Below are 21,511 nucleotides of genomic sequence, written 5' to 3' on the forward strand. Positions count from 1 at the left end.
ACTGGCCCTCTCTGTCTGTAAGAAGGGAAAGGGGGGAACAGGCGTCTCCCTACTGGCCCTCTCTGTCTGTAAGAAGGGAAAGGGGGGAACAGGCGTCTCCCTACTGGCCCTCTCTGTCTGTAAGAAGGGAAAGGGGGGCCCTCTCTGTCTGTAAGAGGGACAGGCGTCTCCCTACTGGCCCTCTCTGTCTGTAAGAAAAGGGGGAACAGGGGGCCCTCTCTGTCTGTAAGAAGGGAAAGGGGGAACAGGCGGCCCTCTCTGTAAGAAGGGAAAGGGGGAACCTCTCCCTACTGGCCCTCTCTGTCTGTAAGAAGGGAAAGGGGGAACAGGCGTCTCCCTACTGGCCCTCTCTGTCTGTAAGAAGGGAAAGGGGGAACAGGCGTCTCCCCTACTGGCCCTCTCTGTCTGTAAGAAGGGAAAGGGGGAAAGGGGGAACAGGCGTCTCCCTACTGGCCCTCTCTGTCTGTAAGAAGGGAAAGGGGGAACAGGCGTCTCCCTACTGGCCCTCTCTGTCTGTAAGGAGGGAAAGGGGGAACAGGCGTCTCCCTACTGGCCCTCTCTGTCTGTAAGAAGGGAAAGGGGGAACAGGCGTCTCCCTACTGGCCCTCTCTGTCTGTAAGGAGGGAAAGGGGGAACAGACGTCTCCCTACTGGCCCTCTCTGTCTGTAAGGCCCTCTCTGTCTGTAAGGGAAAGGGGGAACAGGCGTCTCCCTACTGGCCCTCTCTGTCTGTAAGGAGGGAAAGGGGGAACAGGCGTCTCCCTACTGGCCCTCTCTGTCTGTAAGGAGGGAAAGGGGGAACAGGCGTCTCCTGGCCCTCTCTGTCTGTAAGAAGGGAAAGGGGGGAACAGGCCTCCCTCTGTCTCTGTCTGTAAGAAGGGAAAGGGGGAACAGGCGTCTCCCTACTGGCCCTCTCTGTCTGTAAGGAAAGGGGGAAAGGGGCCCTCTCTGTCTGTAAGAACAGGCGTCTCCCTACTGGCCCTCTCTGTCTGTAAGGAGGGAAAGGGGGAACAGGCGTCTCCCTACTGGCCCTCTCTGTCTGTAAGAAGGGAAAGGGGGAACAGACGTCTCCCTACTGGCCCTCTCTGTCTGTAAGAAGGGAAAGGGGGAACAGGCGTCTCCCTACTGGCCCTCTCTGTCTGTAAGGAGGGAAAGGGGGAACAGGCGTCTCCCTACTGGCCCTCTCTGTCTGTAAGAAGGGACTGTCTCTGTCTGTAAGAATGGAAAGGGGGAACAGGCGTCTCCCTACTGGCCCTCTCTGTCTGTAAGAAGGGAAACGGGGGAACAGGCGTCTCCCTACTGGCCCTCTCTGTCTGTAAGAAGGGAAAGGGGGGAACGGGGGATCAGGGGGGTTGCTGGGAATGCCTCGTCTCATTTTGGCTCCTCTCCCTCATCTGTTCCTGTCTCCCCCTTCTCAAGAAGCTCCCAAGTCAAGGTTCTCATGTGTCTGTGGTTATAGTTCACCACTAATGGGAGGGGTGATGGATTTTAGAGAGAGGGGTGAGGGGTGTGGGGTGAAGGATATTAGAGAGAGTGGTGAGGGGTGTGGGGTGATGGATATTAGAGAGAGCGGTGAGGGGGAGGGGTGATGGATATTAGAGAGAGTGATGAGGGGGTGATGGATTTTACAGAGAGAGGTGAGGGGGAGGGGTGATGGATATTAGAGAGAGGTATGAGGGGGTGAGTGGTGATGGATTTTAGAGAGAGGGGGAGATGGTTTCTGTAAGAGGGACTCCCTAGGAGTTTAACTTTAAATCTCACTTTGAAGAAGTTTGACGTTTGTCAGATTATTATTCACCTTTGACCTGCAACTTTAAATGCCTTTTAGTCACTTCCTACTGCAAAGAATTTCCGTAAAGAATTTTACTGTAAAAAGCAATTAAAGATGGTAGCGGTTTCAAGTTAACAGTACTAATTAATCCTTGGCTATAATTAAGCAGCTGTGTCTCTAAAAGTGAACTCTAGGGGAGTCCTCCTCCCCCTATCTCTCTGTCCTCTATCGTCTCTCTTTCTTTCTCTCTCTCTCTCTCTGTCTCTTTCTCTCTCTCTCCTCTCTCCTCTGTCTCTCTATCTCTCTCTGTCTCTCCTCTGTCTCTATCTCTCTCTCTGCTCTCTCCTCTGTCTCCTCTCTCCCTCTCTCTCGCTCTCTCTCTCTCTCTCTCTCTCTCTCTCCTCTCTCTCTCCTCTGTCTCTCTGTCTCTCCTGTCTCTCCCTCTCTCTCTCTCTCTCTCTCTCTCTCTCTCTCCCTCCTCTCTCCTCTGTCTCCTCTCTCTCTCTCTCTCTCTCCTCTCTTTCTCTCTCTCTCTCCTCTCTCTCCTCTCTCCTCTGTCTCCTCTCTCTCTCTCTCTCTCTCTCTCTCCCCTCTCTCTCGCTCTCTCTCTCTCTTTCTCTCTCCTCTCCTCTCTCTCTCCTCTGTCTCTCTGTCTCTCCTGTCTCTCTCTCTCTCTCCTCTCTTTCTCTCTCTCTCCTCTCTCTCCTCTCTCCTCTGTCTCCTCTCTCTCTCCTCTCTCTCTCTCCTCTGTCTCCTCGCTCTCTCTCTCTCCTCTCTCTCCTCTCTCCTCTGTCTCCTCTCTCCTCTCTCCTCTGTCTCCCCTCTCTTTCTCTCTCTCTCTCCTCTCTCCTCTCTCTTTCTCCTCTCTCCTCTGTCTCCTCTCTCCTCTCTCCTGTCTCCTCTCTCTCTCCTCTCTCTCTCTCCTCTGTCTCCTCTCTCCTCTCTCCTCTGTCTCCTCTCTCCTCTCTCCTCTGTCTCCTCTCTCTCTCCTCTCTCTCTCTCCTCTGTCTCCTCGCTCTCTCTCTCTCTCCTCTCACTCTCTATCTCTCTCTATGTATTTAAATCCTTCTGTCTTCCAAGCATAGCCATAGACAATTTCCCACTTCCACACTCACAGAGCGCTCTCTCCCTAACGCCCTATTCAGTAACTCAGTCCAAAGAAAAATGGTCTTTGGGGAATATTCATATCTGTCTATTGTTATGGTGAGGGGGAGGGCTGGTTTGGAGCTGGTTGGGACCCTGTGTGATGATCACTGTAATATGTTATGGTGAGGGGGAGGGCTGGTTTGGAGCTGGTTGGGACCCTGTGTGATGATCACTGTAATCTGCTATGGTGAGGGGGAGGGCTGGTTTGGAGCTGGTTGGGACCCTGTGTGATGATCACTGTAATATGTTATGGTGAGGGGGAGGGCTGGTTTGGAGCTGGTTGGGACCCTGTGTGATGATCACTGTAATCTGTTATGGTGAGGGGGAGGGCTGGTTTGGAGCTGGTTGGGACCCTGTGTGATGATCACTGTAATCTGCTATGGTGAGGGGGAGGGCTGGTTTGGAGCTGGTTGGGACCCTGTGTGATGATCACTGTAATATGTTATGGTGAGGGGGAGGGCTGGTTTGGAGCTGGTTGGGACCCTGTTTGATGATCACTGTAATCTGCTATGGTGAGGGGGAGGGCTGGTTTGGAGCTGGTTGGGACCCTGTTTGATGATCACTGTAATATGTTATGGTGAGGGGGAGGGCTGGTTTGGAGCTGGTTGGGACCCTGTATTTCAAATGCCAAGTTATCAAACAGTTCAAACCAGCTGGTTAAAACTCCGGAGTCTAAAGTACCATAACGTACTACTGAGACAATATTAATGTTATAATGTGTATCTAGTCTATCTCTGCATTTAACTAGAGGACGGGCTAGAGGACGTGCTAGAGGACGTGCTAGAGGACGTGCTGGAGGACGGGCTAGAGGACGTGCTTGAGGACGTGCTAGAGGACAGGCTAGAGGACAGGCTAGAGGACGTGCTTGAGGACGTGCTTGAGGATGTGCTAGAGGACGGGCTAGAGGACGGGCTAGAGGACATGCTAGAGGACGTGCTAGAGGACGGGCTAGAGGACGGGCTAGAGGACGTGCTAGAGGACGTGCTAGAGGACGTGCTAGAGGATGTGCTAGAGGACGGGCTAGAGGACGGGCTAGAGGATGTGCTAGAGGATGTCCTAGAGGACGGGCTAGAGGACGTGCTTGAGGACGTGCTTGAGGACGTGCTAGAGGACAGGCTAGAGGATGTGCTAGAGGACGGGCTAGAGGACGGGCTAGAGGACGTGCTAGAGGACGGGCTAGAGGACGGGCTAGAGGACGTGCTAGAGGATGTCCTAGAGGACGGGCTAGAGGACGTGCTTGAGGACGTGCTTGAGGACGTGCTAGAGGACAGGCTAGAGGACAGGCTAGAGGACGTGCTTGAGGACGTTCTAGAGGACAGGCTAGAGGACAGGCTAGAGGACGTGCTAGAGGACGTGCTAGAGGACGTGCTAGAGGACGTGCTAGAGGACAGGCTAGAGGACAGGCTAGAGGACGTGCTAGAGGACGTGCTTGAGGACGTTCTAGAGGACAGGCTAGAGGACAGGCTAGAGGACGTGCTAGAGGACGTGCTTGAGGACGTACTAGAGGACGTGCTAGAGGACGTGCTAGAGGACGTGCTAGAGGACGGGCTAGAGGACGTGCTAGAGGACGTGCTTGAGGACGTTCTAGAGGATGTCCTAGAGGACGGGCTAGAGGACGTGCTTGAGGACGTTCTAGAAGACATGCTAGAGGACGTGCTAGAGGACGGGCTAGAGGACGTGCTAGAGGACGTGCTTGAGGACGTTCTAGAGGATTCCTAGAGGACGGGCTAGAGGACGTGCTAGAGGACGTGCTAGAGGACGTGCTAGAGGACGGGCTAGAGGACGTGCTAGAGGACGTGCTAGAGGACGTGCTAGAGGACGTGCTAGAGGACGTGCTAGAGGACAGGCTAAAGGACGTGCTAGAGGACGTGCTAGAGGACGTGCTAGAGGACGTGCTAGAGGACAGGCTAGAGGACGTGCTAGAGGGGGCGTGCTAGAGGACGTGCTAGAGGACGTGCTAGAGGACAGGCTAGAGGACAGGCTAGAGGGCGTGCTTGAGGACGTTCTAGAGGACAGGCTAGAGGACAGGCTAGAGGACGTGCTAGAGGACGTGCTAGAGGACGTGCTAGAGGACGTGCTAGAGGACAGGCTAGAGGACAGGCTAGAGGACGTGCTAGAGGGCGTGCTTGAGGACGTTCTAGAGGACAGGCTAGAGGACAGGCTAGAGGACGTGCTAGAGGACGTGCTTGAGGACGTACTAGAGGACGTGCTAGAGGACGTGCTAGAGGACGTGCTAGAGGACGGGCTAGAGGACGTGCTAGAGGACGTGCTTGAGGACGTTCTAGAGGATGTCCTAGAGGACGGGCTAGAGGACGTGCTTGAGGACGTTCTAGAAGACGTGCTAGAGGACGTGCTAGAGGACGGGCTAGAGGACGTGCTAGAGGACGTGCTTGAGGACGTTCTAGAGGATTCCTAGAGGACGGGCTAGAGGACGTGCTAGAGGACGTGCCAGAGGACGTGCTAGAGGACGGGCTAGAGGACGTGCTAGAGGGGCGTGCTAGAGGGCGTGCTAGAGGACGTGCTAGAGGACAGGCTAAAGGACGTGCTAGAGGGCGTGCTAGAGGACGTGCTAGAGGACGTGCTAGAGGACAGGCTAGAGGACGTGCTAAAGGACGTGCTAGAGGACGTGCTAGAGGACGTGCTAGAGGACGTGCTAGAGGACGTGCTAGAGGACAGGCTAGAGGACGTGCTAGAGGACGTGCTAGAGGACGTGCTAGAGGACGTGCTAGAGGACAGGCTAGAGGACGTGCTAGAGGACGTGCTAGAGGACGTGCTAGAGGACGTCCCTTGTGTACTCATGGTTCTGATCTTACAGCCAAATGCTGTTGTTTCACATCCTGTTCTTAAGCTGTCGACTGAACTCAACTGTGAGAGACATGGTTTCGGTTCCTTTTATAAACAACGTCACGACAATGAGCATGTAGATGGTACATCCCTCTGACAGGACAGAGGACAGAGGACAACAACACTGTATGTAGAGAGGACAGAGGACAGAGGACAACAACACTGTATGTAGAGAGGACAGAGGACAACAACACTATATGTAGAGAGGACAGAGGACAGAGGACAGAGGACAACAACACTATATGTAGAGAGGACAGAGGACAATGGACAGAGGACAACAACACTGTATGTAGAGAGGACAGAGGACAGAGGACAACAACACTGTATGTAGAGAGGACAGAGGACAGAGGACAACAACATTGTATGTAGAGAGAACAGAGGACAGAGGACAGAGGACAACAACACTGTATGTAGAGAGGACAGAGGACAGAGGACAACAACACTGTATATAGAGAGGACAGAGGACAGAGGACAGAGGACAGAGGACAGAGGACAGAGGACAACAACACTGTATGTAGAGAGAACAGAGGACAGAGGACAGAGGACAACAACACTGTATGTAGAGAGGACAGAGGACAACAACACTATGTAGAGAGGACAGAGGACAGAGGACAACAACACTGTATGTAGAGAGGACAGAGGACAGAGGACAACAACACTGTATATAGAGAGGACGGAGGACAACAACACTGTATGTAGAGAGGACAGAGGACAGAGGACAGAGGACAACAACACTGTATGTAGAGAGGACAGAGGACAGAGGACAGAGGACAACAACACTGTATGTAGAGAGGACAGAGGACAGAGGACAGAGGACAACAACACTGTATGTAGAGAGGACAGAGGACAGAGGACAACAACATTGTATGTAGAGAGGAAAGAGGATAGAGGACAGAGGACAACAACACTGTATGTAGAGAGGACAAAGGACAGAGGACAACAACACTGTATATAGAGAGGACAGAGGACAACAACACTATATGTAGAGAGGACAGAGGACAGAGGACAACAACACTGTATGTAGAGAGGGCAGAGGACAGAAGACAACAACACTGTATGTAGAGAGGACAGAGGACAGAGAACAACAACACTGTATGGAGAGAGGACAGAGGACAGAGGACAACAACACTGTATGTAGAGAGGACAGAGGACAACAACACTATGTAGAGAGGACAGAGGACAGAGGACAACAACACTCTATGTAGAGAGGAGAGAGGACAGAGGACAACAACACTGTATGTAGAGAGGACAGAGGACAGAGGACAACAACACTGTATGTAGAGAGGACAGAGGACAGAGGACAACAACACTGTATGTAGAGAGGACAGAGGACAGAGGACAGAGGACAACAACACTGTATATAGAGAGGACGGAGGACAACAACACTGTATGTAGAGAGGACAGAGAACAGAGGACAAAAACACTGTAATTCAGTTACTGTCACTATTCATCTCTGGACCGGGGAGTCCCAGCGTGCTTAGCAACCTATCGCTACAGACCATAATTTCCCTTAGCGACAGGCTATGAATATATGGGATATGTCCAACGTTCTTGAAGCTGTCTGTAATTAATCCTGGTCAGATGGTTCGCTGGTAGAGTGTGAAATGGTCGGCTGGTTGAGACAGTTCTCAATGTAGTGTACTTGATGTGTCTAAAATGGCACCCTATTCCCTATATAGTACACTACTATAGATCAGAGCCCTATTCCATATATAGTACACTACTATAGACCAGAGCCCTATTCCCTATATAGTGCACTACTTTAGACCAGGGCCCTATTCCCTATATAGTGCACGACTTTAGACCAGAGTCCTATTCCCTATATAGTGCACTACTTCAGATAGAGCCCTATTCCCTATATAGTGCACGACTTTAGACCAGAGTCCTATTCCCTATATAGTACACTACTTTAGATAGAGCCCTATTCCCTATATAGTGCACTACTTTAGATAGAGCCTTATTCCCTATATAGTGCACTACGTTAGATAGAGCCTTATTCCCTATATAGTGCACTACGTTAGATAGAGCCCTATTCCCTGTTATTGATCCAGTCACACAAAGATTCCCTTTAGAACCATTTGGGAATAAAACCAGGATCATTAACTTGTTCAACAGATCGATTCTGTTAGTTTAAACTGCTCAACCCATTTCCCTTTGGACACGACAGAGAGGGCCATTGTTTCCCCAAGCGAAACTTGTTTCTTTCCTTGAAATCAATAACTTGCTGACATCATATAACATTAATACATTAGCTATTTCTGAGACTCACTTAGATAATTCATTTGATGATACATCAGTAGAAATACAAGGATGTAACATTTACAGAAGAGACGGGAAGGCTTCTGGCGGAGGTGTTGCTGTATATATTCAGAGCCATGTCCCTGGAATGCTTAGAGAAGATCTCATGTCAAGTGTTATTGAAGTGTTGTGGTTGCAGGTTCACCTGCCTCATCTAAAGCCTCTTCTTTTGGGGTGCTGCTACAGGCCACCAAGTGCTAACAGTCAGTATCTAAATAATATATGTGAAATGCTTGATAGTGTATGTGATGTAAACAGAGAGACCTACTTTCTTGGGGACCTGAATATTGACTGGTTTTCATCAAGCTGTCCGCTCAAGAAGAAACTTCTCACTGTAACCAGTGCCTGTAATCTGGTTCAGGTTATTAATCAACCTACCAGGGTGTTTACAAACACAACAAGAACAACATCATCCACATGTATCGATCACATCCTAACTAACACTGTCGAACATTGTTATAAAGCTGTATCCGTACCCATTGGATGTAGTGATCACAATAATTATTTTTACATTTTTTATTTTATTTCACCTTTAGTTTTAACTACGTAGGCTAGTTGAGAACACCTTTATTTAGCCAGGTAGGCCAGTTGAGAACATCTTTATTTAACCAGGTAGGCCAGTTGAGAACACCTTTATTTAACCAGGTAGGCCAGTTGAGAACACCTTTATTTAAACAGGTAGGCCAGTTGAGAACACCTTTATTTAACCAGGTAGGCTAGTTGAGAACACCTTTATTTAACCAGGTAGGCTAGTTGAGAACACCTTTATTTAACCAGGTAGGCTAGTTGAGAACACCTTTATTTAACCAGGTAGGCCTGTTGAGAACACCTTTATTTAACCAGGTAGGCCAGTTGAGAACACCTTTATTTAACCAGGTAGGCTAGTTGAGAACACTTTTATTTAACCAGGTAGGCTAGTTGAGAACACCTTTATTTAACCAGGTAGGCTAGTTGAGAACACCTTTATTTAACCAGGTAGGCCAGTTGAGAACACCTTTATTTAACCAGGTAGGCTAGTTGAGAACACCTTTATTTAACCAGGTAGGCCAGTTGAGAACACCTTTATTTTACCAGGTAGGCCAGTTGAGAACACCTTTATTTAACCAGGTAGGGCAGTTCAAATCAAATCAAATCAAGTCAAATTTTATTTGTCACATACACATGGTTAGCAGCGGAATGCTTGTGCTTCTATTTCCGACAATGCAGTAATAACCAACAAGTAATCTAACTAACAATTCCAAAACTACTGTCTTATACACAGTGTAAGGGGATAAAGAATATGTACATAAAGATATTTGAATGAGCGATGGCACAGAGCAGCACAGGCAAGATACAGTAGATGGTATCGAGCACAGCACACACACGAGATGAGTATGTAAACAAAGTGGCCTCTCCTTCTGGATCACGCACTACCTTTCCGGTCCATCTCCGCTGGCCCGGTTCATCTGCTTCCTGCAGTGCCTTGATAGACTCTGGGGCGGAGGGCTGTTTTATGGACGAGACCTGGGCTCGGGAACATGACATTCCTCTCAGACAGTTAGGGGAGCCCACGGCCTTGTTCGCTTTAGATGGTAGTTCTCTCCCCAAGATTCAGCGTGAGACGCTGCCTTTAACCCTCACTGTCTCTGGTAATCATAGCGAAACCATTTCTTTTTTAATTTTTCGTTCACCTTTTACACCTGTTGTTTTGGGTCATCCCTGGCTAGTGCGCCATAACCCTTCTATTAATTGGTCTAGTAATACTATCCTATCCTGGAATGTTTCTTGTCATGTGACCTGTTTAATGTCTGCTATCCCTCCTGTTTCCTCTGTCTCTTCTTCACAGGAGGAGCCTGGCGATTTGACAGGGGTGCCGGAGGAGTATCACGATCTGCGCACGGTGTTCAGTCGTTCCAAGGCCACTTCTCTCCCTCCACACCGGTCGTATGACTGTAGTATTGATCTCCTTCCGGGAACTACTCCCCCCGGGGTAGATTATACTCTCTGTCGGCTCCCGAACGTAAGGCTCTCGAGGATTATTTGTCGGTTTCGCTCGACGCCGGTACCATAGTCTCCTCCTCCTCTCCCGCCGGAGCGGGGTTTTTTTTTGTTCAGAAGAAGGACGGGTCCCTGCGCCCATGCGTGGATTATCGAGGGCTGAATGACATAACAGTTAAGAATCGTTATCCGCTTCCTCTTATGTCTTCAGCCTTCGAGATCCTGCAGGGAGCCAGGTTTTTCACCAAATTGGACCTTCGTAACGCCTACCATCTCGTGCGCATCAGGGAGGGGGACGAGTGGAAGACGGCGTTTAACACTCCGTTAGGGCACTTTGAATACCGGGTTCTTCCTTTCGGCCTCGTTAACGCTCCAGCTGTCTTTCAGGCACTAGTTAACGACGTCCTGAGAGACATGCTGAACATTTTTGTTTTCGTTTACATGGACGATATCCTGATTTTTTCACCGTCTCTCTCGATTCATGTTCAGCACGTGCGACGCGTCCTCCAGCGCCTTTTGGAGAACTGTCTTTATGTGAAGGCTGAGAAGTGCACTTTTCATGCCGCCTCTGTCCCTTTTCTCGGTTCCGTTATTTCCGCTGAGGGCATTAAGATGGATCCCGCTAAGGTCCAGGCTGTCATTGATTGGCCCGTTCCTAAGTCACGCGTCGAGCTGCAGCGCTTTCTGGGCTTCGCTAATTTCTATCGTCGTTTCATCCGTAATTTCGGTCAGGTGGCAGCTCCCCTCACAGCCCTTACTTCTGTTAAGACGTGCTTTAAGTGGTCCGTTTCCGCCCAGGGAGCTTTTGATCTTCTTAAGAATCGTTTTACATCCGCACCTATTCTTGTTACACCTGACATCTCTAGTCAGTTTGTTGTTGAGGTTGACGCGTCAGAGGTGGGCGTGGGAGCCATTCTTTCTCAGCGCTCTCTCTCTGACGGCAAGGTCCATCCTTGTGCGTTTTTCTCTCATCGCTTATCGCCGTCAGAACGTAACTATGATGTTGGTAATCGCGAACTGCTCGCCATCCGCTTAGCCCTAGGCGAATGGCGACAGTGGTTGGAGGGGGCGACCGTTCCTTTTGTCGTTTGGACTGACCATAGGAACCTTGAGTACATCCGTTCAGCCAAACGACTTAATGCGCGTCAGGCTCGTTGGGCTCTGTTTTTCGCTCGTTTCGAGTTTGTTATTTCTTATCGTCCGGGCTCAAAAACACCAAGCCTGATGCTTTATCTCGTCTCTTCAGTTCTTCTGAGGTCTCCACCGACCCCGAGGGGATTCTCCCTGACGGGCGTGTTGTCGGGTTGACTGTCTGGGGAATTGAGAGGCAGGTAAAGCAAGCACTCGCTCACACTCCGTCGCCGCGAGCTTGTCCTAGGAACCTTCTGTTCGTTCCCGTTCCTACTCGTCCGGCCGTTCTTCAGTGGGCCCACTCTGCCAAGTTAGCCGGCCACCCCGGCGTTCGGGGTACGCTCGCTTCCATTCGCCAGCGTTTCTGGTGGCCCACTCGGGAACGTGACGCGCGTCGATTTGTCGCCGCTTGTTCGGTCTGCGCGCAGACTAAATCTGGGAACTCTCCTCCTGCCGGCCGTCTCAGACCGCTTCCCATTCCCTCTCGACCGTGGTCTCACATCGCTTTAGATTTTATCACCGGACTGCCTTCATCAGCGGGGAAGACAGTTATTCTTACGGTTGTCGATAGATTCTCTAAGGCGGCTCATTTCATTCCTCTCGCTAAGCTCCCTTCTGCTAAGGAGACGGCTCAGATCATTATCGAGAATGTTTTCCGAATTCATGGCCTTCCGTCTGACGTCGTTTCCGACAGAGGCCCGCAGTTCACGTCTCAATTTTGGAGGGAGTTTTGCCGTTTGATTGGGGCTTCCGTCAGTCTCTCGTCCGGCTTTCATCCCCAGTCTAACGGTCAAGCCGAACGGGCCAATCAGACTGTTGGTCGCATTTTACGCAGTCTTTCTTTTCGTAACCCTGCGTCTTGGTCAGAACAGATCCCCTGGGCAGAGTACGCCCACAACTCGCTTCCCTCGTCTGCTACCGGTCTATCTCCTTTTCAGAGTAGCCTCGGGTACCAGCCTCCGCTGTTCTCATCTCAGCTCGCCGAGTCCTGCGTCCCCTCCGCTCAGGCTTTTGTCCAGCGCTGCGGCGCACCTGGAAGGGGTCAGGTCGGCACTTTGCCGTAATAGGGCGCAGACTGTGAGGGCCGCTAATAGCGTAGGACCAAGAGTCCTAGATATTGTTGCGGTCAGAGAGTATGGCTCTCCACTCAGAACCTTCCCCTTAAGACAGCTTCTCGCAAGTTGGCCCCGCGGTTCATTGGTCCGTTCCGTATTTCTCAGGTCATTAATCCTGTCGCAGTGCGACTTCTTCTCCCGCGCTATCTTCGTCGCGTTCACCCGGTCTTCCATGTCTCCTGTGTTAAGCCCGTTCTTCGCGCCCCCGCTCGTCCCTCCCCCCATCCTTGTCGAGGGCGCACCCATCTACAGGGTTCGTAGGATTTTGGACATGCGCCCTCGGGGCCGTGGTCATCAGTACCTAGTGGATTGGGAGGGGTACGGTCCTGAGGAGAGGAGTTGGGTTCCCTCTCGGGACGTGCTGGACCGTTCGCTGATCGATGATTTCCTCCGTTGCCGCCAGGTTTCCTCCTCGAGTGCGCCAGGAGGCGCTCGGTGAGTGGGGGGTACTGTCATGTCTTGTTATGTCTGTTCCTGTCCTTTCTCTTCACTCTGTCTCTCTCTGCTGGTCTTTTTAGGTTACCTTCTCTGTCTCTCATTCTTCAGCTGTTCTACATCTCCCCTAACTAGCTCATTCACTCTTTCCCACCTGTTCTCTCTTCCCCCTCTGATTAGGTCTCTATTTCTCTCTCTGTTCCTGCTACTTTCAGTGTCTGATTCTTGTTTGTGTTTTTGATGCCAGAAGCAAGCTGTCGTCTCGTTTGCTTCCACCTTGTCCTATCCTGTCGGAGTCTGCCTGGCAGATGCATCCTGCATTATACTAACGTTCTTTTTGTTCCATTGACTACGTTGGAAGAGGATTTATGCCATTCCTGTTTTTCATTAAAGAACTCTGTTTTCTGTTAAAACCGCTTTTGGGTCTTCACTCAAGTACATAACAGTGGCATAGTTAAAGTGGCTAGTGATACATGTATTACATAAAGATGCAGTAGATGATATAGAGTACAGTATATACGTATACATATGAGATGAATAATGTAGGGTATGTAAACATTATATTAGGTAGCATTGTTTAAAGTGGCTAGTGATATATTTTACATCAATTCCCATTATTAAAGTGGCTGGAGTTGAGTCAGTGTGTTGGCAGCAGCCACTCAATGTTAGTGGAGGCTGTTTAACAGTCTGATGGCCTTGAGATAGAAGCTGTTTTTCAGTCTCTCGGTCCCAGCTTTGATGCACCTGTACTGACCTCGCCTTCTGGATGATAGCGGGGTGAACAGGCAGTGGCTCGGGTGGGTGTTGTCCTTGATGATCTTTGTGGCCTTCCTGTAACATCAGGTGGTGTAGGTGTCCTGGAGGGCAGGTAGTTTGCCCCCGGTGATGCGTTGTGCAGACCTCACTACCCTCTGGAGAGCCTTACGGTTGTGGGCGGAGCAGTTGCCGTACCAGGCGGTGATACAGCCCGCCAGGATGCTCTCGATTGTGCATCTGTAGAAGTTTGTGAGTGCTTTTGGTGACAAGCCAAATTTCTACAGCCTCCTGAGGTTGAAGAGGTGCTGCTGCGCCTTCTTCATGATGCTGTCTGTGTGAGTGGACCAATTCAGTTTGTCTGTGATGTGTATGCCGAGGAACTTAAAACTTGCTACTCTCTCCACTACTGTTCCATCGATGTGGATAGGGGGGTGTTCCCTCTGCTGTTTCCAGAAGTCCACAATCATCTCCTTTGTTTTGTTGACGTTGAGTGTGAGGTTATTTTCCTGACACCACACTCCGAGGGCCCTCACCTCCTCCCTGTAGGCCGTCTCGTCGTTGTTGGTAATCAAGCCAGGTAGGCCAGTTGAGAACACCTTTATTTAACCAGGTAGGCCAGTTGAGAACACCTTTATTTAAACAGGTAGGCTAGTTGAGAACACCTTTATTTAACCAGGTAGGCTAGTTGAGAACACCTTTATTTGACCAGGTAGGCTAGTTGAGAACACCTTTATTTAACCAGGTAGGCTAGTTGAGAACACCTTTATTTAACCTGTTAGGCTAGTTGAGAACACCTTTATTTAACCAGGTAGGCTAGTTGAGAACACCTTTATTTAACCAGGTAGGCAAGTTGAGAACACCTTTATTTAACCAGGTAGGTCAGTTGAGAACACCTTTATTTAACCAGGTAGGCTAGTTGAGAACACCTTTATTTAACCATGTAGGTCAGTTGAGAACACCTTTATTTAACCAGGTAGGCCAGTTGAGAACACCTTTATTTAACCAGGTAGATCAGTTGAGAACACCTTTATTTAACCAGGTAGGTCAGTTGAGAACACCTTTATTTAACCAGGTAGGCCAGTTGAGAACACCTTTATTTAACCAGGTAGGTCAGTTGAGAACACCTTTATTTAACCATGTAGGCCAGTTGAGAACACCTTTATTTAACCAGGTAGGCCAGTTGAGAACACCTTTATTTAACCAGGTAGATCAGTTGAGAACACCTTTATTTAACCAGGTAGGTCAGTTGAGAACACCTTTATTTAACCAGGTAGGCCAGTTGAGAACACCTTTATTTAACCAGGTAGGTCAATTGAGAACACCTTTATTTAACCATGTAGGCCAGTTGAGAACACCTTTATTTAACCAGTTAGGCCAGTTGAGAACACCTTTATTTAACCAGGTAGGCCAGTTGAGAACACCTTTATTTAACCAGGGAGGCCAGTTGAGAACACCTTTATTTAACCAGGTAGACCAGTTGAGAACACCTTTATTTAACCAGGTAGGCCAGTTGAGAACACCTTTATTTAACCAGGGAGGCCAGTTGAGAACACCTTTATTTAACCAGGTAGGCTAGTTGAGAACACTTTTATTTAACCAGGTAGACCAGTTGAGAACACCTTTATTTAACCAGGTAGGACAGTTGAGAACAAGTTATCATTTACAACTGCGACCTGGTCAAGATAAAGCAAAGCAGTTTGACACAAACAACAACACAGTTACACATGGAGTAAACAAACATACAATTAATAACACAGTAGAAAAGTCTATATACAGTGTGTGCAAATGAGGTAAGATAAGGGAGGTAAGGCAGTAAATAGGCCATGGTGGCAAAGTAAATACAATATAGCAATTAAACACTGTGGTGACCAGTGAGATATACCTGCTGGAGCGCGTGCTATGGGTGGGTGCTGCTATGGTGACCAGTGAGATATACCATCAATGAACAGTGAGTCATCTTACATCTCATGCATAACAAAAATAATGATGAAAGAAAAGCAAGTTTGAGTGTTGTAAAGTTAGTGTGGGACAGGGGGATTTGTTTTGTTTTGTTATAGATCAATAATGACAAACCTCCTGGCATTGACCACTTTGATGGAAAGCTACTGAGGATGGTAGCTGACTCTATAGCCCCTCCTACTGACTCTATAGCCACTCCTACTGAGGATGGTAGCTGACTCTATAGCCACTCCTACTGAGGATGGTAGCTGACTCTACAGCCAGTCCTACTGAGGATGGTAGCTGACTCTATAGCCACTCCTACTGAGGATGGTAGCTGACTCTGTAGCCACTCCTACTGACTCTATAGCCACTCCTACTGAGGATGGTAGCTGACTCTATAGCCACTCCTACTGAGGATGGTAGCTGACTCTATATTCACTCCTACTGACTCTATAGCCACTCCTACTGAGGATGGTAGCTGACTCTATAGCCACTCCTACTGAGGATGGTAGCTGACTCTATAGCCACTCCTACTGACTCTATAGCCACTCCTACTGAGGATGGTAGCTGACTCTATAGCCAGTCCTACTGAGGATGGTAGCTGACTCTATAGCCACTCCTACTGACTCTATAGCCACTCCTACTGAGGATGGTAGCTGACTCTATAGCCACTCCTACTGAGGATGGTAGCTGACTCTATAGCCACTCCTACTGACTCTATAGCCACTCCTACTGAGGATGGTAGCTGACTCTATAGCCCCTCCTACTGACTCTATAGCCAGTCCTACTGAGGATGGTAGCTGACTCTATAGCCACTCCTACTGAGGATGGTAGCTGACTCTATAGCCACTCCTACTGAGGATGGTAGCTGACTCTATAGCCACTCCTACTGAGGATGGTAGCTGACTCTATAGCCACTCCTCCTGAGGATGGTAGCTGACTCTATAGCCACTCCTACTGAGGATGGTAGCTGACTCTATAGTCACTCCTACTGAGGATGGAAGCTGACTCTATAGCCACTCCTACTGAGGATGGTAGCTGACTCTATAGCCCCTCCTACTGAGGATGGTAGCTGACTCTATAGCCCCTCCTACTGAGGATGGTAGCTGACTCTATAGCCACTCCTACTGAGGATGGTAGCTGACTCTATAGCCACTCCTACTGACTCTATAGCCAGTCCTACTGAGGATGGTAGCTGACTCTATAGCCACTCCTACTGACTCTATAGCCACTCCTACTGACTCTATAGCCACTCCTACTGACTCTATAGCCACTCCTACTGACTCTATAGCCACTCCTACTGAGGATGGTAGCTGACTCTATAGCCACTCCTACTGAGGATGGTAGCTGACTCTATAGCCACTCCTACTGAGGATGGTAGCTGACTCTATAGCCACTCCTACTGAGGATGGTAGCTGACTCTATAGCCACTCCTACTGAGGATGGTAGCTGACTCTATAGCCACTCCTACTGACTCTATAGCCACTCCTACTGAGGATGGTAGCTGACTCTATAGCCACTCCTACTGACTCTATAGCCACTCCTACTGAGGATGGTAGCTGACTCTATAGCCACGCCTACTGAGGATGGTAGCTGACTCTATAGCCACTCCTACTGAGGATGGTGGCTGACTCTATAGCCAGTCCTACTGAGGATGGTAGCTGACTCTATAGCCACTCCTACTGAGGATGGTAGCTGACTCTATATCCACTCCTACTGAGGATGGTAGCTGACTCTATAGCCCCTCCTACTGAGGATGGTAGCTGACTCTATAGCCACTCCTACTGAGGATGGTAGCTGACTCTATAGCCACTCCTACGGACTCTATAGCCACTCCTACTGAGGATGGTGGCTGACTCTATAGCCAGTCCTACTGAGGATGGTGGCTGACTCTATAGCCAGTCCTACTGAGGATGGTAGCTGACTCTATAGCCACTACTACTGAGGATGGTAGCTGACTCTATAGCCAGTCCTACTGAGGATGGTAGCTGACTCTATAGCCAGTCCTACTGAGGATGGTAGCTGACTCTATAGCCACTCCTACTGAGGATGGTAGCTGACTCTATAGCCACTCCTACTGAGGATGGTAGCTGACTCTATAGCCACTCCTACTGACTCTATAGCCACTCCTACTGAGGATGGTAGCTGACTCTATAGCCACTCCTACTGAGGATGGTATCTGACTCTATAGCCACTCCTACTGACTCTATAGCCACTCCTACTGAGGATGGTAGCTGACTCTATAGCCACTCCTACTGACTCTATAGCCACTCCTACTGAGGATGGTGGCTGACTCTATAGCCAGTCCTACTGAGGATGGTGGCTGACTCTATAGCCAGTCCTACTGAGGATGGTAGCTGACTCTATAGCCACTACTACTGAGGATGGTAGCTGACTCTATAGCCACTCCTACTGAGGATGGTAGCTGACTCTATAGCCACTCCTACTGAGGATGGTAGCTGACTCTATAGCCACTCCTACTGAGGATGGTAGCTGACTCTATAGCCACTCCTACTGACTCTATAGCCACTCCTACTGAGGATGGTAGCTGACTCTATAGTCACTCCTACTGAGGATGGTAGCTGACTCTATAGCCACTCCTACTGAGGATGGTATCTGACTCTATAGCCACTCCTACTGAGGATGGTAGCTGACTCTATAGCCACTACTATTGAGGATGGTAGCTGACTCTATAGCCAGTCCTACTGAGGATGGTAGCTGACTCTATAGCCACTACTACTGAGGATGGTAGCTGACTCTATAGCCAGTCCTACTGAGGATGGTAGCTGACTCTATAGCCACTACTACTGAGGATGGTAGCTGACTCTATAGCCACTCCTACTGAGGATGATAGCTGACTCTATAGCCAGTCCTACTGAGGATGGTAGCTGACTCTATAGCCACTCCTACTGAGGATGGTAGCTGACTCTATAGCCACTCCTACTGACTCTATAGCCACTCCTACTGACTCTATAGCCAGTCCTACTGAGGATGGTAGCTGACTCTATAGCCACTCCTACTGAGGATGATAGCTGACTCTATAGCCAGTCCTACTGAGGATGGTAGATGACTCTATAGCCACTCCTACTGACTCTATAGCCAGTCCTACTGAGGATGGTAGCTGACTCTATAGCCACTCCTATTGAGGATGGTAGCTGACTCTATAGCCAGTCCTACTGAGGATGGTAGCTGACTCTATAGCCACTCCTACTGAGGATGGTAGCTGACTCTATAGCCACTCCTACTGAGGATGGTAGCTGACTCTATAGCCACTCCTACTGAGGATGGTAGCTGACTCTATAGCCACTCCTACTGAGGATGATAGCTGACTCTATAGCCAGTCCTACTGAGGATGGTAGCTGACTCTATAGCCAGTCCTACTGAGGATGGTAGCTGACTCTATAGCCACTCCTACTGACTCTATAGCCACTCCTACTGAGGATGGTAGCTGACTCTATAGCCACTCCTACTGACTCTATAGCCACTCCTACTGAGGATGGTAGCTGACTCTATAGCCACTCCTACTGAGGATGGTAGCTGACTCTATAGCCACTCCTACTGACTCTATAGCCACTCCTACTGAGGATGGTAGCTGACTCTATAGCCACTCCTACTGAGGATGGTAGCTGACTCTATAGCCACTCCTACTGACTCTATAGCCACTCCTACTGAGGATGGTAGCTGACTCTATAGCCAGTCTGACTGAGGATGGTAGCTGACTCTATAGCCACTCCTACTGAGGATGGTAGCTGACTCTATAGCCACTCCTACTGAGGATGGTAGCTGACTCTATAGCCACTCCTACTGAGGATGGTAGCTGACTCTATAGCCACTCCTACTGAGGATGGTAGCTGACTCTATAGCCAGTCTGACTGAGGATGGTAGCTGACTCTATAGCCACTCCTACTGAGGATGGTAGCTGACTCTATAGCCACTCCTACTGAGGATGGTAGCTGACTCTATAGCCACTCCTACTGACTCTATTGCCACTCCTACTGAGGATGGTAGCTGACTCTATAGCCACTCCTACTGACTCTATAGCCACTCCTACTGAGGATGGTAGCTGACTCTATAGTCAGTCCTACTGAGGATGGTAGCTGACTCTATAGCCACTCCTACTGACTCTATAGCCACTCCTACTGAGGATGGTAGCTGACTCTATAGCCACTCCTACTGACTCTATAGCCACTCCTACTGAGGATGGTAGCTGACTCTATAGCCACTCCTACTGACTCTATAGCCACTCCTACTGAGGATGGTAGCTGACTCTATAGCCACTCCTACTGAGGATGGTAGCTGACTCTATAGCCACTCCTACTGAGGATGGTAGCTGACTCTATAGCCACTCCTACTGAGGATGGTAGCTGACTCTATAGCCACTCCTACTGACTCTATTGCCACTCCTACTGAGGATGGTAGCTGACTCTATAGCCACTCCTACTGAGGATGGTAGCTGACTCTATAGCCACTCCTACTGAGGATGGTAGCTGACTCTATAGCCACTCCTACTGACTCTATAGCCACTCCTACTGAGGATGGTAGCTGACTCTATAGCCACTCCTACTGACTCTATAGCCACTCCTACTGAGGATGGTAGCTGACTCTATTGCCACTCCTACTGAGGATGGTAGCTGACTCTATAGCCACTCCTACTGAGGATGGTAGCTGACTCTATAGCCACTCCTACTGACTCTATAGCCACTCCTACTGAGGATGGTAGCTGACTCTATAGCCACTCCTACTGACTCTATAGCCACTCCTACTGAGGATGGTAGCTGACTCTATAGCCACTCCCACTGAGGATGGTAGCTGACTCTATAGCCAGTCCTACTGAGGATGGTAGCTGACTCTATAGCCACTCCTACTGAGGATGGAAGCTGACTCTATAGCCACTCCTACTGAGGATGGAAGCTGACTCTATAGCCAGTCCTACTGAGGATGGTAGCTGACTCTATAGCCACTCCTACTGAGGATGGTAGCTGACTCAATAGCCACTCCTACTGAGGATGGTAGCTGACTCTATAGCCAGTCCTACTGAGGATGGTAGCTGACTCTATAGCCACTCCTACTGAGGATGGTAGCTGACTCTATAGCCACTCCTACTGAGGATGGTAGCTGACTCTATAGCCAGTCCTACTGAGGATGGTAGCTGACTCTATAGCCACTCCTACTGAGGATGGAAGCTGACTCTATAGCCACTCCTACTGAGGATGGAAGCTGACTCTATAGCCAGTCCTACTGAGGATGGTAGCTGACTCTATAGCCACTCCTACTGAGGATGGTAGCTGACTCAATAGCCACTCCTACTGAGGATGGTAGCTGACTCTATAGCCACTCCTACTGAGGATGGTAGCTGACTCTATTGCCACTCCTACTGAGGATGGTAGCTGACTCTATAGTCAGTCCTACTGAGGATGGTAGCTGACTCTATAGCCACTCCTACTGACTCTATAGCCACTCCTACTGAGGATGGTAGCTGACTCTATAGCCACTCCTACTGACTCTATAGCCAGTCCTACTGAGGATGGTAGCTGACTCTATAGCCACTCCTACTGAGGATGGTAGCTGACTCTATAGCCACTCCTACTGAGGATGGTAGCTGACTCTATAGCCCCTCCTACTGAGGATGGTAGCTGACTCTATAGCCACTCCTACTGAGGATGGAAGCTGACTCTATAGCCACTCCTACTGAGGATGGTAGCTGACTCTATAGCCAGTCCTACTGAGGATGGTAGCTGACTCTATAGCCACTCCTACTGAGGATGGTAGCTGACTCTATAGTCACTCCTACTGAGGACGGTAGCTGACTCTATAGCCCCTCCTACTGACTCTATAGCCACTCCTACTGACTCTATAGCCACTCCTACTGAGGATGGTGGCTGACTCTATAGCCACTCCTACTGAGGATGGTAGCTGACTCCTACTGACTCTATAGTCACTCCTACTGAGGATGGTAGCTGACTCTATAGTCACTCCTACTGACTCTATAGCCACTCCTACTGACTCTATAGCCACTCCTACTGAGGATGGTAGCTGACTCTATAGTCACTCCTACTGAGGATGGTAGCTGACTCTATAGCCACTCCTACTGACTCTAT

This window comes from Oncorhynchus masou, unplaced genomic scaffold (genome assembly GCF_036934945.1).
Source record: "Oncorhynchus masou masou isolate Uvic2021 unplaced genomic scaffold, UVic_Omas_1.1 unplaced_scaffold_452, whole genome shotgun sequence".
In the NCBI taxonomy this organism is placed as follows: domain Eukaryota; kingdom Metazoa; phylum Chordata; class Actinopteri; order Salmoniformes; family Salmonidae; genus Oncorhynchus; species Oncorhynchus masou.